Source organism: Leopardus geoffroyi, chromosome B4 (genome assembly GCF_018350155.1).
Source record: "Leopardus geoffroyi isolate Oge1 chromosome B4, O.geoffroyi_Oge1_pat1.0, whole genome shotgun sequence".
Taxonomy (NCBI): Eukaryota; Metazoa; Chordata; class Mammalia; order Carnivora; family Felidae; genus Leopardus; species Leopardus geoffroyi.
In genome coordinates, this window is record NC_059341.1 from 10,448,985 (window position 1) to 10,462,500 (window position 13,516).

A 13,516-nucleotide genomic window follows, 5' to 3' on the forward strand; every position below is an offset into this window, starting at 1 on the left:
ATATCTGTACATCCTTCCTTCCGTACCAAATAGTCCCATCTTAATAAGTCCCACCTTAATAAATTTCATTAATAAAATTTCATTTCAATTCATAATTATGTAAATTATCCACATGATTCCAAAGTCAAATGTACAAAACAAGGTGAATTTAGTCAAGTGTCCTTAATACCCGTGGGTCCTTGCACAAAGGTAACAGGGGTCCATATCCCATGATAATTTCAGGTTATACATCAAGCCACCAAATTCTTTTTTTTTTTTTTTAAATGTTTGTTTTCAAGAAAGAGAGAGACTGAGCGTGAGCAGGAGAGGGGCAGAGAGAGAGAGGGAGACACAGAATCCGGAGCAGGCTCCAGGCCCCCAGCCGTCAGCACAGAGACCGAGGTGGGGCTCGAACCTACAAACTGTGAGATCATGACCCAAGCCAAAGTTGGACACTTAACCAACTGAGCCACCAAATTCCTAAATAGAATATGTCCTCTCCTCCTAGAAAGTGCTTCTTCCCATGGACATGGAGACCAGTTTCCCACTCAGAACTTGGCTCCCAGGAGCTCCGGGCTGGAACTGGATGGCCCAGGGAGAGCCTGCCCCATCCCTCTGCCCACTGCTCCCAGGCCCCAAGCCCTCCCATCCCACAGAAGCCTTGCACCCACACGTGTGGGGGGCCAGCCCCTGGTCGGCCCTCAGGTGGTGGGTGTGCATCCCCGAGGTGCTGTTTGCCCAGAGGAGGGGGGACGCGGGAAGGGTTCTATAAGTGGGCTTGGGGCCAAAGAGGCAGGGAATTCGAGTGCCATGATCTATAAAGGAGGGTTCCAGTTCCTCCTCACCCAGCCCTGCGGAGTGGGGCAGGCTGCGGGAAGCAGGCCAGAGCCGGCGGCCCCGACAGGGAGACCCAGCTCTTCTCCCTGTCCCCAGCCCCTCTGCAGTTTCTGGTTTACCATTACTTTTTATAAATACAAGCAAATTTTACACACACACACTTCTGTCTATATTTACCCACGCACGTTCACATGCAGACTTTGCGCTGTGGCTGGGGCGAGAGGCAGGGAACAGGAAGCCTGTTGTCACACAACCACCTCCCTCCGGCTGAGCCTGCACGGAGCCAGCGGCCACCGTGAGCCCCACCAGCACCGGGGACCGCGGGGAAACTGCTTCTGATCGCTTTGAGGTGATTCCACCCAAAGAAGCAAATGTGACCTGATTCACACTGGCCAGGAGGAAGATACCGCCTTCTTGGTCTACCAAAATAAGGCCAAGTGGATGGAAGAGAAAAAGACCCAGTCAGCTTCCTAAAGTAACAGCACCACCACCTTGAGCTGAATTGCTGGCATGACCGGCTTCTCTTTCCTTCACAAATGCCTAATTGTGACTTTCCCCCTGGTCCTTGCAGGGAGGGAGGAAGGCCCTCTCCTGCCCCCGCGGGAGGACACCCGCCTCCTTCACCCCACGGCTGTGTCACAAACTGCCCTCTGCAGCTCCGAGACTTTTCCTTTGATCCAGTCCCCCAAGCCCGGCTTTTGGGATGTGCTTTATCCTCCTCGGCTCCTTTCAGAGCTCCGGTGAGAGGTAAGAACTACAGGTCGCCGTCTTCTCCTGGAGCGCCACTCCCTCAGCGACGGGGGAGAGACGCTTGCCCCCTCCCCGCTAAATGATCACGAGACTGCGAATCTGAATCCGTGTCTAGTCAGGTCGGGAGGATGAAATCAGGAAAACAAAAGTCAGAATCCTAGGAACAAATCAGCTTCTGTGTCTCTTCTGGACACTACAAAAGAGGTGCATTTGGCATTGTCCCTAGGGGACAAAGTAGCTACTGGGGGACCCTGCAGAGTGGGTACTGGCCACTCAGTGGTCTGTAGGGTCTGAGGAAAAGTATTTCTCCATCTAGAAAAGCAGAGAGATTAGAAAACCTATGACCCTGTGAAAAGTTCTTTTTTTTTTCAATATAAATAAATAAATACATATATTATTTTAAACTTACCATAGGTTTTATATAAGAACAATGTGGTGTCCACTCATTAAAAACTCTATTTCTCCTAAACCACCCCCTAACTTTGTCTTGGGTTTAAAAATCTTTCGGGGTGCCTGGGTGGCTCAAACATTTGACTTGGGCTCAGGTCATGATCTCGCAGTTCGTGGGACTGAGCCCCACGTCGGGCTCTGTCCTGACAGTGCAGAGTCTGCTTGGGAGTCTCTCTCTCTCCCTCTCTCTCTCAAAATAAATAAACTTACAAAAATGTTTAAGAAAAACTTTAAAAATGTTTAAAAAAAAATCTTCCTGACTTTTTTTGGAATTAGAAATATCAGCAACTGTGGCCTGTACTAGATCTCTGTCCGGTGGTCTCCAGGGAAAGAAGCCTCCCTCCCGTTGCCTCCCTGAGTGGTAATAAACAGAACTTCCGTGGAGCCTGTCTCTGCGACAACCTCTCGGCCATGGGCTCTTATCCCCACCCTTGATTCCTCCCCAGTGTGTAATTAAACAAGAAATCAACATAGAAGCATGGCGGCCCATACCTTCTTTTTGACCCGTCAGCCGGTGGGGAAGAAAGATCCTCTCGGTTACCGTGGGCAACCCCACTCATCCCTGGGCTCTCTAACAAACGCCTCTGGGATTGAAAAGATTTTCTGTGTTAATGAAGGACTTCCCTCCTTTATGCCTTCAACTTCCTCCTGAAGCCTCAGCCCCATCTGCTTTATTTCCTTTCTAGATACTCAAATATTTTGAGCAGGACAGCTGGTAAATATAGAGGATTCAGCAGTTTCCTCTAAACCGGCAAGAGAAGGTCAAACCCCAGGGCGCTCAGCCGGGATGTTAATAATGTCACTTGTAGAAACGACTTTGTCTACACAAGACAGCTGGTGTGAAGGTGGTATCGTAAACTGATCTCAATCTAAAATACTCTGCGTGGAGATGTGACTCTCAAAAATAAGCTGAGACAAAGCCACCTGTTAGTTGCCTACATGACATTTATTCTTTCTTTGCCTTCATCCACGGTGGCCACATGCCCAACACCAGATAATAAATCATGACAATCCTGTGTCCTGATTTGCCAGTTTTGCTTGCAACTAGGGGTGGTTCTATGACCCACATCTGGCCAACGAGACCTTAATGAAAGTAGGCTGAGAACATTTCTGGGAAAACTTTTACTTCTCCCGTTAAAGGGATAGACATGGCTGGTTCTACATTTTCCCTCCCTTTTCTCCGCCCTGAACAGACATGATGTCGGGGCTGTAGCATCTATCTTGTAGCCATGAGGCAAAGAGAGACGCTGGGTAAGCATCACAGATTAGCAGAACCGGGCAGCCAGTGCCCACGTCTGAACCTCTGCTTATGTGAGAACAATAAGCCTGCACATGTTCGAGCCATTTAAGTTGTGTTACCTGCGGCTTCACCTGTTCTAGGTAAGACACACCACACTTGGCATACTTCTCTTAGTCTGCTCTCTCCAGGACAGTCTGTGCCCTCCTCCACTCTCGGCTACCTCTCCTGTGGAGGACTAACTCATAAAAACTCAAGCCAGGAAGATGAGACTGTGAACTTTTCCAGTTTGATCCAGGGATTTTTATCATTGATGGGTTAAGTGGAACTAACATCCAAAGAAAGTCATTAGACTTTCTGTCAAAGAAGATGTTAAAGGACCAGCTCATTCCAAGCAGGGACATCTGCATCCTGGGTGGGGGCCATCTTCCCAGGGGCCAGGAATGCAGCCCCGACCAGTTATCCATCAGTTATCCACATCACAGGGATGGGAGGGCCCTGGTCATCGGCTGGGCAGTGTCACAGGCCAGAAGTACACTGTGTAAGTAGAACACAGTTGAATAAGGCCAAGTGGATTATTCTGGCAAAATCCTCAGTATCACATGGTCCCAGTAGACATCAGAGAAAGACACCAGTCATATAGGATTAAGGCCCACTCTAATAACTGAATTTAACCTTAATTACCTCTGGAGGGAAGAAGGGAGGGAGTCAGGAGGGAAGGAGGGATGAGGGAGAGAAGGAGGGAGGGAGGAGAGAGGGAGGGAAGGAGGAGGGAGGCAGGGAGGGAGGGAGAGAAGGGAAGAGAGAGGAGGGAGGGAGGAGAGAGAGGAGGGAGAGAGGGAAGGTGGGAGAGAAGGAAGGAAGAGGGGGAGGAAGGGAGGCAGAAGGGAGAGAGGGAGTTAGGAGGGAGGAGGGAGGGAATCAAGAGGCAAGAGGAGGGAAGGAGGGAGGGAGAGGAGGATGGAGAGAGGAGGGAGGATGGAGAGAGGAGGGAGGGAGGCAGAATGGAGGGAGGGAGGAGGAAGGGAAGAGGGAGAGAGGAGGGAGGGAGGAGGGAGAGAGGAGGGAGGGAGGAGGGAGGAGGGAGGGAGGAGGGAGGGAGGAGGGAGGGAGTCAGGGAGGGAAGAGGGAGAGAGGAGGCAGGGAGGCAGGGAGGGAGGGGGGAATTTACTGGCTCGTTTAGCCAACTGTGAAGTTGAAGAAGGGGGCTCAACTGAATGATGGACTGAAATAGAACATTCCTGTGCCACCTCGTCTGTGATGGCTGCATTGTGCCTTAGCTTCATTCCCAGCCATGAGTGCTCCAAGCTCAGGACTCCAGCAGGAAGACCAAGTCCAATTCCATCTCCACAACCCCCACCCTCTATGGCGTAAATAATCAGCTTACTCCAAACACACCCAATAAGCAAGAGAGGAGAAGTTTGGGGGCCACACTCTCCTTGAGGATGCCATTTCTTTAAAGCATTAGGAACAAAGGAGGGTTTATTTTGGACTTTCATTTTTCTGCAGGAAAGGAAGGGGTAAGTATCAGTCAAGGTCCAGGCAGAAGAAACAGACCACCCTGGTTATTTGAATGGGAAGATTTAATATAAAGAAATATTGGTAGAAAGATGGAAAGGCTGAATGAGGACCCGAGGGGATCTGGAAGGGGCAGAAGCAAGGGTGGGACCAGTCGTGGCAGTGGGAGAAGGGACACGAAGGAACGTGGGTGGGATCCTGGCTCCTTCAGAGACACCAGGCTGGAGGGAAAAGCAGCCAGAGGCTCCGAAGGAACTCGCTGGAAGGGTAGCATTCCCGAAGCCGGCCAAGGACAGATGCTCACAGGGTCCAGCCCCCGTGATACAGGCAGACTGCATTTGTTGGGTCTTAGTTTCTCCAATGAAACACAAATGGGAGGGGTTTCTGCTGCCTCTAGCATGGCGTCTGGCGAGGTCTCTGGTGGCCGTGGTGTCTCTCTCCGGAAAGGCCGGTTACACACCGAGCAGGGCCTGCGGGTCAGAGGCCTAATGTACGTGTTCTTGGCTTTAATTAACGTCCATTCTGATCTCTTTCCGGGGACAAGAGCTGGCCTTCTCACTTCACTGATTCTGCAAGGACTCGGGGATGCAGAGTAACAAGGAGGAGGCAGGGCCGCCTCCCTCTGTCCCCTCCCAGGGAGAAGGGACATGCATTCTTGCCCCTCCCCACCCCCTGCCCGGAGCTGGGCTGCCTCTGCAGGTCTCTGTTCATTCAGACACAGGTGCCCTTCTTTTCAGTCTCTGGCGGGACAGGGTGATGGCCCAGCCCAGCCACCGTGCCCGTTTCTCCCCCTTGCTGATGTAATGGGGTACTGGGTGTGCTTTGCTTTGGTCTCCTGCCTGAGGCCCTTGGTAGAAGGTGACGACACTCTACATCTCAAGATTTTGGCCGTGGCCTCCTGCAGAATCCGGCCCAGCTTCGCGACTCTGAGCTGCGCCGGGAGACGATACTCACTCTGCTGCTACAGAAGTGGTACCTGCTTCCCCATTTGCTCCCGCTCCTTATGACTCAAGGTCCTTTGAAACGTGCCGGGCAGGAAGGGGCCAAGACAGGGTCACACATTCCCAAGCTCCCTGGAGCTAAGAACGCTTGCGACAGCCACCCGGATTCCTCACCACGGCGATCCCAGTACACCCGCCGTGAACAGACAACAGACCCTGTATTGAGTCTAACTGTGCTTTGAGGAGGCCAGGCTACAGACGGTTTGAGTCCTACTTGGAAAGTGTATGTATTTGCATCCTAATTGCATCAGTGCTTCCGAACCTCTCTGCGGGATTCTGATCCACAGGATCCAATGTGATAAATCGCACGGATGTAGCACATGCCTAAGCGATGAATTTGGCACAGAGTAGATCCCGTGGAAAGTGCGCACAAATGCACGAAGTAAAGACTATTTCGGAGAGTTGGTGGCACGGAAAGCATATGTCCGGGTTGTTAGAGCCGAACACAGAAGAGGAAAATCTAATCTTTCATCCGTCAGCCAGTCAGAAGGCAAACTGGTCATTTCCCCAAATGGCACTTCTCTTCAACAAACAGGGCCCATAAAAGCAGGGGCTCCAAAACTTTAAGAGGCCATAAAGACCTTGGCAATGGCACAGGGCTGTGAGAACACAGACATGAATAAATAAAACCCAAAGCTGCCGTTGAGACACAGCCGAGTCTGGAAGGATGTAGATGGACAGACTCTGAGAGGAGAGACACAGGGACCGCTCCACCTGACAGCATGCACTTGAACCGGGGGGTAGCCGCCCACCCAGCACCAGCTCCCCCAAGCCCTGAGCGACCCCTGGTCTGCCCTTCCCATCCAGCTGTGCATGGAAGACCGGATGCAGCATAAAACCAACGCCATCTGTGGGTCACCAAATAGCGACCTCGCTGAGCGACTCACGGGCCCCCAGACGCTGTCCTCCGAGGAGGGAGAAGACAGGGACCCGCGGCTGGGGATGGAGGCACACAACGCCCTGAGTTAGCCAGTTCACATTCAGCCACCAGACAAGGTGCTTCAGGCAGAGAGAACCACTCGTCTGGGCTCTGCTCTCAGTGGCGTTCGTGGGGCGTGCTCTCCATGGGGCAAGTCTGACATCGAATGCTGGATTTCTCTATTGAGAACCAGCTACAAAGACCCTGCAGCCTGCTTGCGCTGAGGTTTTGTCCTCGATTTAAAAAAAAACCTTCTTCTCCCTGAGGACTTGTGAGCGGGGGACTGTAAAGAATTGCAACGAGGCCCTTGAAGTCGGACGGAATTAACGTGACTCATTCCTCCTGCTGGATCTCGACAGGACACTGGAAACCCAGACCACAGACACTTAGCTGCTTTCCCAGGGCTGCATGTCAAGGCTACAAGCTTGGTTAAGCTTCAGGGATGATTTGCGATAGAATTAGAGTGGAAGTTTGGGGTTTCTGTGTGTGTGTGTGTGTGTGTGTGTGTGTGTGTGTGTGTGTGTATGTGCGCGCTCTCACGCGTCTGTGGTGGCAGTGGGGGAGGGGGGCTTATCTTCACCCGCAAGCACACCTTTCCAACCAAGTGCCCAAATACACATTTATTCTATGCACTGAAACAGTACAGGCAAACAAGACCCGGGGTGGCTGGACGGATAGAGGTTCCATGAAAGCCGCTGGAAGGAGGCAGAGTTTAGGACGCAGGAGTCTCTGCCTCAGTTTCAGCAGCGCTGGGTGGTGGAAGGACATGAGAAAGATGAGGCAGAAGGAGACACGAACCTATGAGGGGCGCCTGGGTGGCTCAGTCGGTGAAGCGTCCAACTTCGGCTCAGGTCATCATCTCACAGTTCGTGAGTTCCAGCCCCACTCTGGGCTCTGTGTCTGCCTCTCTTTCTGCCCCTCCCCTGCTCATACTCTGTCTCTCTCTCAGGAATAGATAAACATTAAATTTTTTTTTTAAATAAGTAAACCTATGAGAGTCACTGTAGCTTCCCTGGGCGTGTACCACATGCCTGCACCACAAGTGATGGACCCTCATCCTCAGAGAGGCCAGAAGACAGGTCTGATCGTCTGCCTTGTGGGTAAAGAAACCGAGGCTCAGAGACGACGAGTTAAATGTAGCCGTCCTCCCCTCCTCAAAAATCATAAAGGCTGTGACTGCTTCTGAATCACGGGAGTATCAAGTTAGGAAATCTCTGATTTTTGCCTGAGTTCAAAACGAGTCCACGAGGACCGTCGAGTCCTTTTGGGCTGCACTAACAGAATACCACAGTCTGGGGGCTTAAACAACAAGCTTTCACTCCTCACGGTTCTGCAGGCTCCAAGCCCAAGATCAAGTCGCAGGCGGATTCTCTGTCTGGTCAGGGCCTGCTTCGTGCTTCACAGACGGCTGCCTTCATGCCTCACACGACAGGGGCGCGGGGCGGCTCTCCCCGGTGTCTCTGTGAGGGCAGTCATCCCATCCGGAGGGCTCCCCGCTCACGAACCACTCACCTCTCAAGGCCCCACCTTCTATTTCCATCACCTCGGACAGGAATTTGGTGGAGGACACAAGCGTTCTGTCCGCCACATGGGCCAAGCAAGCGACACGATCTGGGGACCACATGATGCTGGGCAGGAGGGACTCTCCTGTTCCTCAGCGGGAAGGCATGGAAGTTCATGGTCCTGCGGTATCATTTGCTACATTACGCTGAGGCAAGCTAATTTTTTTTTCACGCTCGTAAACCCCACTTTTTCCCAAATAAAAACCTCTCTCCTTATTCCTATGTGAGGAAACATATTTTTGAACCCCTCCGGTTTGTCCAACACGACACCACATGCTTTGATATTTAACCCTCACGATACTCCCAAGAGGCTGGCGTCCCATTTGGCGGATGAGGATGTGGAGGCTCCGAGAGGTTAAGTCACCTGCCCAAAGTCACAGAGCGAACCACGGTCTGGTCGACTCCAAAGCCCATGTGTGCCCCTTCCCAGCTCATACTCTGTCTCTCTCTCAGTAATAGATAAACGTTAGATAGATAATCGACTGCCACGTCTCCACCCATGGTGGCAGGAGCAGAGGGTGCCAATGAAAAACTTCTCAGGCCGGGGCTGCCGTCAGCGACAGGGCCAGACAGCGGGTGCTGCCCCCTCCTGCCAATGGTGGGGAGGAGGAAGGGGGAGAAGCTGTTTCCAGCAAGGGGCCATGATGGGGTGGCACCGGACCCCTCGGTGGGACTCCCAGGGGCCACAGCATAGACTGGAGGGATGGTGGCTGGGGCGGCAGCAGCCACTGTATTTTGGGTGTCACAGGTTGCTTGCAAATGCCTGGACTGATACTCTGATGGCAACACAGAAGGGACACCTGAGTTGATCCCCGTATGCCCCCGCCTCTGCCCCAAGTGTACATCTGGTCAACCTGATGGGTCTAGTAAGTCACTAGCATTGAGCTGGCCTTCTCCATCGTGAGCACCTGCAGAGGACCGCAGTGTGCATTTACTGGCGTCTAACTGAAGCCACCCTGGGGTTTCCACCACAGAGCCTGGGTATGTGGCACAGCCAGCTGAGAGAAACCCACTCCCCCCCTGGTCAGACACTGAGAGGCCCCTTAGGCAGCCTGCTGCTTGATGTGCTAGAAACGTCCCGGGCTTCTGCGAAAGACTTGTTTTCAAATCTTGGCTCTGCCACAAGCTGTGTGACCCTGAGATAATTACATGACCTTTCTGTATTCTCATCAGCAAACCTGCTCCACGCGGCTCTAAAGCAACGAAATGGAATTGCACCTGGAACGGTACGCAGCATGATGGGGCTCTAAATGACAGTGCGACGCATTCATGGGCGAGAATGCTCCTCCACCCCCCTCGTCAGGCACCCCCCCCCCCACATTAGACACGGACCTGCCGTGGCTTCAGTGTTCAGCCAAAAGTTTCAGAGCTGTCATCTCTGGGTAAGACAAGAAGGCTAATGTGTATCTGATAAGCGAATCACACCCCCCACCCTATGAAGGAAGGAGAAAGACAGACAGACAGAGAGAGAGGGAGGGAGGAGAGGAGAGGAGAAAAATGAAAAGAAGAGTATTGGGAGGGAAGGGAGGGGGTGTTCAGGGAGAGAGTAGGAGCAGGTTTTCCAAGAAGGACCCCTCATCCCTGGGTGTGGAAGTTCCAGAGAGGTTTGGGGACACTCGAGGAGAGTTCGCTGTGGTTTGGAACCTGATAGTGGAACAGGATGTTGAGGGGCCTTGGCTAAGGGCTTACAGGAGAGAGAAAAACCGCATTGGAAGCAGCTATGCAGTAACGGCAGGAGTCCACCAGCACTGTTGCCTGAAGCAGTGGGGAAAGTAGAAAGTGAACCTCACACACGGGGTCATCTGGCCAAGGAGACAGTCTGAACTGTCTGACTTCTTGCTGCTCTGGGAAGAGGCGAGAGGGAGGAGTGAGCTAAAGGGAGGGCCGTTAAACAAAAGGGAGCCAGGTGTCCTGGTTTGGGAGATTCTCCACCTCTCCGGGTGCCAAATGGTGTTAAAATGAAGAAAGGGCGAGGCACCTGGGTGGCTCAGCCGGTTGAGCGTCCGACTTTGGCTCAGGTCATGATCCCACAGTCCGTGAGTTTGAGCCCTGCATCAGGCTCTGTGCTGACAGCTCAGAGCCCGGAGCCTGCTTCGGATTCTGAGTCTCCCTCTCTCTCTACCCCTCCCACGCTCACGTTCTCTCTCTCTCTCAAAAATAAATAAACATTTTTTAAAAAATGAAGAAAGAGCTCTTCCAGGCCAAAGACAAGTGCAGGGCTCTGCCAGAAAAATCTGGTCTAAAGATGAATCCAGGAGTGTGATTGGGTCTCTGTTTGAGCCGTAACAAATAGCAAATACCACAGACGGGGTGGCTTAGCCAACTCTGTCTTCTGCAGGGCTGATATTACAGTTGAGCTTTTTTTTTTTTTTTTTTTTTTTTGATGGAATGAGCCCCACAAAGATTTGCAGGATACCCACAAAGTCTTACAGAAAAGTGCAGTGGAAGAAACATGGCCAGCTTGGGCTGAAAGGGACAGAGAACACACATTGAAAAGATGCCTTTGGACCCTGAGCCTTGCACAGGTGGAAAGCGGGCTGAGAAAAGGAGGCCCCCAGGACAAGGAAGGATGACGCAGAGGTAGAAACAGAGGCCACAAGAGCCGGGGAAGATTATCCGCAGGAACCATCCACCGGCACCGCCTGTTTCAGAAGTGCTCCGTCTGAACCAGTGACTTCGGCACATCCCCACCTTCCACCCCTGCTGAACGGGAGGGGCCACAGCATTACCCTATGCTTGTCATTGTCTGTTGTTGAGTGTGGGAGGGGACGGATAGCTTGTGTCTCTGGTTCACAAATTTCAGATCAAAAAAACCTGGATTTGAGGGCTCAAGGAGGCTCATCAGTGTGGACCTCGTTTGGATAAACTGATGCTCGACCAGGATGAGCCTCCGGGGGCCTTGGGAGAGCCTGGGCGCATTTTGCAACGTACACAGGCCATGAATCGCTGTGGGACGGAGGGGGATTGTGGCACCCAGCCTCCAAGATGACCCTTAATGATCCCACCCTGTGACATTCTCAGGCTTGTGTTGTCCTTCCTTAGGGAATCGGAGTGACCCGCGGAACCAACAGCAAACCGCAGAACTCAAGTGCACAACTTCCAATGCACCTCTGACCTCGTGGCTTTCCCCTTATTCTCTGGGGGAAGCCAGCGGTCACACCACGAGGACACTCGAGCAGGCCTCTGCAAAGTCCCCACTGGTGAGGAACCAAGGGCTGTGCTGACAGTGAGCACGGACTCGCCTGCACGTGAGCCATCCCGTGGAGCAGATCCTGTGGCCTCCTTCAGACGGTCGCAGCCCTGCCTGACTTTTTTAATACAACCTTGTGAGAGAACCCAAGCCCCGGGATTCTTCTAAAATGCTCTTTAATCCCTGACCCACAGGCACCATGTAGAATAATAAACGCTTATTACTGGTTTAAGCTGCTGAGGTGTGGGGTAGTTTGCTACCCAGCAACAGACAACTATTACAGGATTGAAATAAACACATCAAACAGTTCATTCAATTCATTAACTAATGATGAAGACAGTACTATAGTTCCAAGAGCATTTGAGGAACTTGATACTTATGGGCAATCTAATGAAGAGCCTCTAGAAACTGAGTGCTAGGTTAACACAAAATAATACGATGGGGCACCTGGGTGGCTCAGTTGATTGAGCGTCCAACTTCAGCTCAGGTCATTATCTTGAGGTCTGTGAGTTCGAGCCCCACGTCGGGCTCTGTGCTGACAGACAGCTCAGAGCCTGGAGCCTGCTTCAGATTCTCTGTCTCCCTCTCTCTCTGCCCCTCCCTTGCTCATGCTCTGTCTCTCTGTCAAAAATAAGTAAACATTAAAAAAAATTTAAACACAGGGGCGCCTGGGTGGCGCAGTCGGTTAAGCGTCCGACTTCAGCCAGGTCACGATCTCGCGGTCCGTGAGTTCAAGCCCTGCGTCGGGCTCTGGGCTGATGGCTCAGAGCCTGGAGCCTGTTTCTGATTCTGTGTCTCCCTCTCTCTCTGCCCCTCCCCCGTTCATGCTCTGTCTCTCTCTGTCCCAAAAATAAAATAAAACGTTGAAAAGAAAAAAAAAATTTAAACACAAAATAATACGAAACTGGTTCATGTCCTACAGAGTAAGGAAGTGTCACCTTTGGGTTATCTTTTCCACCAAGTAAATTATTTTCATTTGTGTCAGTCAAAAATCGAAAGTCCATATAGAACTTCTGAGACCTTTAGTCAACAGAAAACAGGGAGCGGAGTAGTTCTTTGTTGGGAGAGGCTGGACTGGACACGGTGGGACAGTTACCAGCATCCAGGTCTCTCTCCGCTACTTGTCAGCAACACCCCCATGCTCCCTGCCAGTCACAACAATCCAACATATCTGTAGACGTCGCAATGTCCCCTGGGGGACCCAGGGTGGGGAACCACTGCCTCACATAATTAAATAATCCTTGGGCAGACCTATCAAATGATGCTCACTTGGACACTGAAATGTCACTTTTTGGTCTCATTTCCGAGTTTTCAATACTTTTTCTTAACAAGCATCTGTGAGCCAGGAACTGAGGAAGGGGGCAGGAATGAACTGGTAAAGAGGGCCCACACTGTTGGAGAAGGGCATGGGGTCAGGGCGTCTGCGGGTAAGCCACATGGCACTATACACAGAGGCTTGTCTCCAAGCGGCTCTGGCGGGGAGATGACTTGTTAGCTGATCAAAGGCAGGCAGAAGAACAGGTAGAAAGGAAAGGAAAGCCAGGATGCCCACAGAGTACCCTAAGTGAGATTCTTTGGGTTTTGTTTGTTACTTTTGAAAATTATGTTAAGCATGCAAGCAGTAATTACCCAATAAAAAGAAGAAATGTGAATTCCCCATTGGGGCAGACAGATTCCTTGTTTTGAAAGGAACCATTAAATTAATTCCTTAAATGAATTCCCCCTTAAAATGATGGGGGATAGAAGCAGGGAAATGTTCACCTTTAGCCCAGAAGGCTGACCTATAGCCTGCATAATTTCAATAAGGATCAAATATGTACTGCTTGCTACCTTTTTTTTTTTTTAATGTTTATTTTTGAAAGAGAGAGGCAGAATGCGAGCAGGGGAGAGACAGAGAGAGAAAGGGAGACAAAGAATCTGAAGCAGGCTTCAGGTTCTGAGCTGTCAGCACAGAGCCCAATGTGGGGCTCGGACTCATGAACCGTGAGATCATGACCTGAGCCAAAGTCAGACGCCCAACCAACTGAGCCATCCAGCTGCCCCTGCTGGCTACCTTCTTAAAGAGTCTCATGA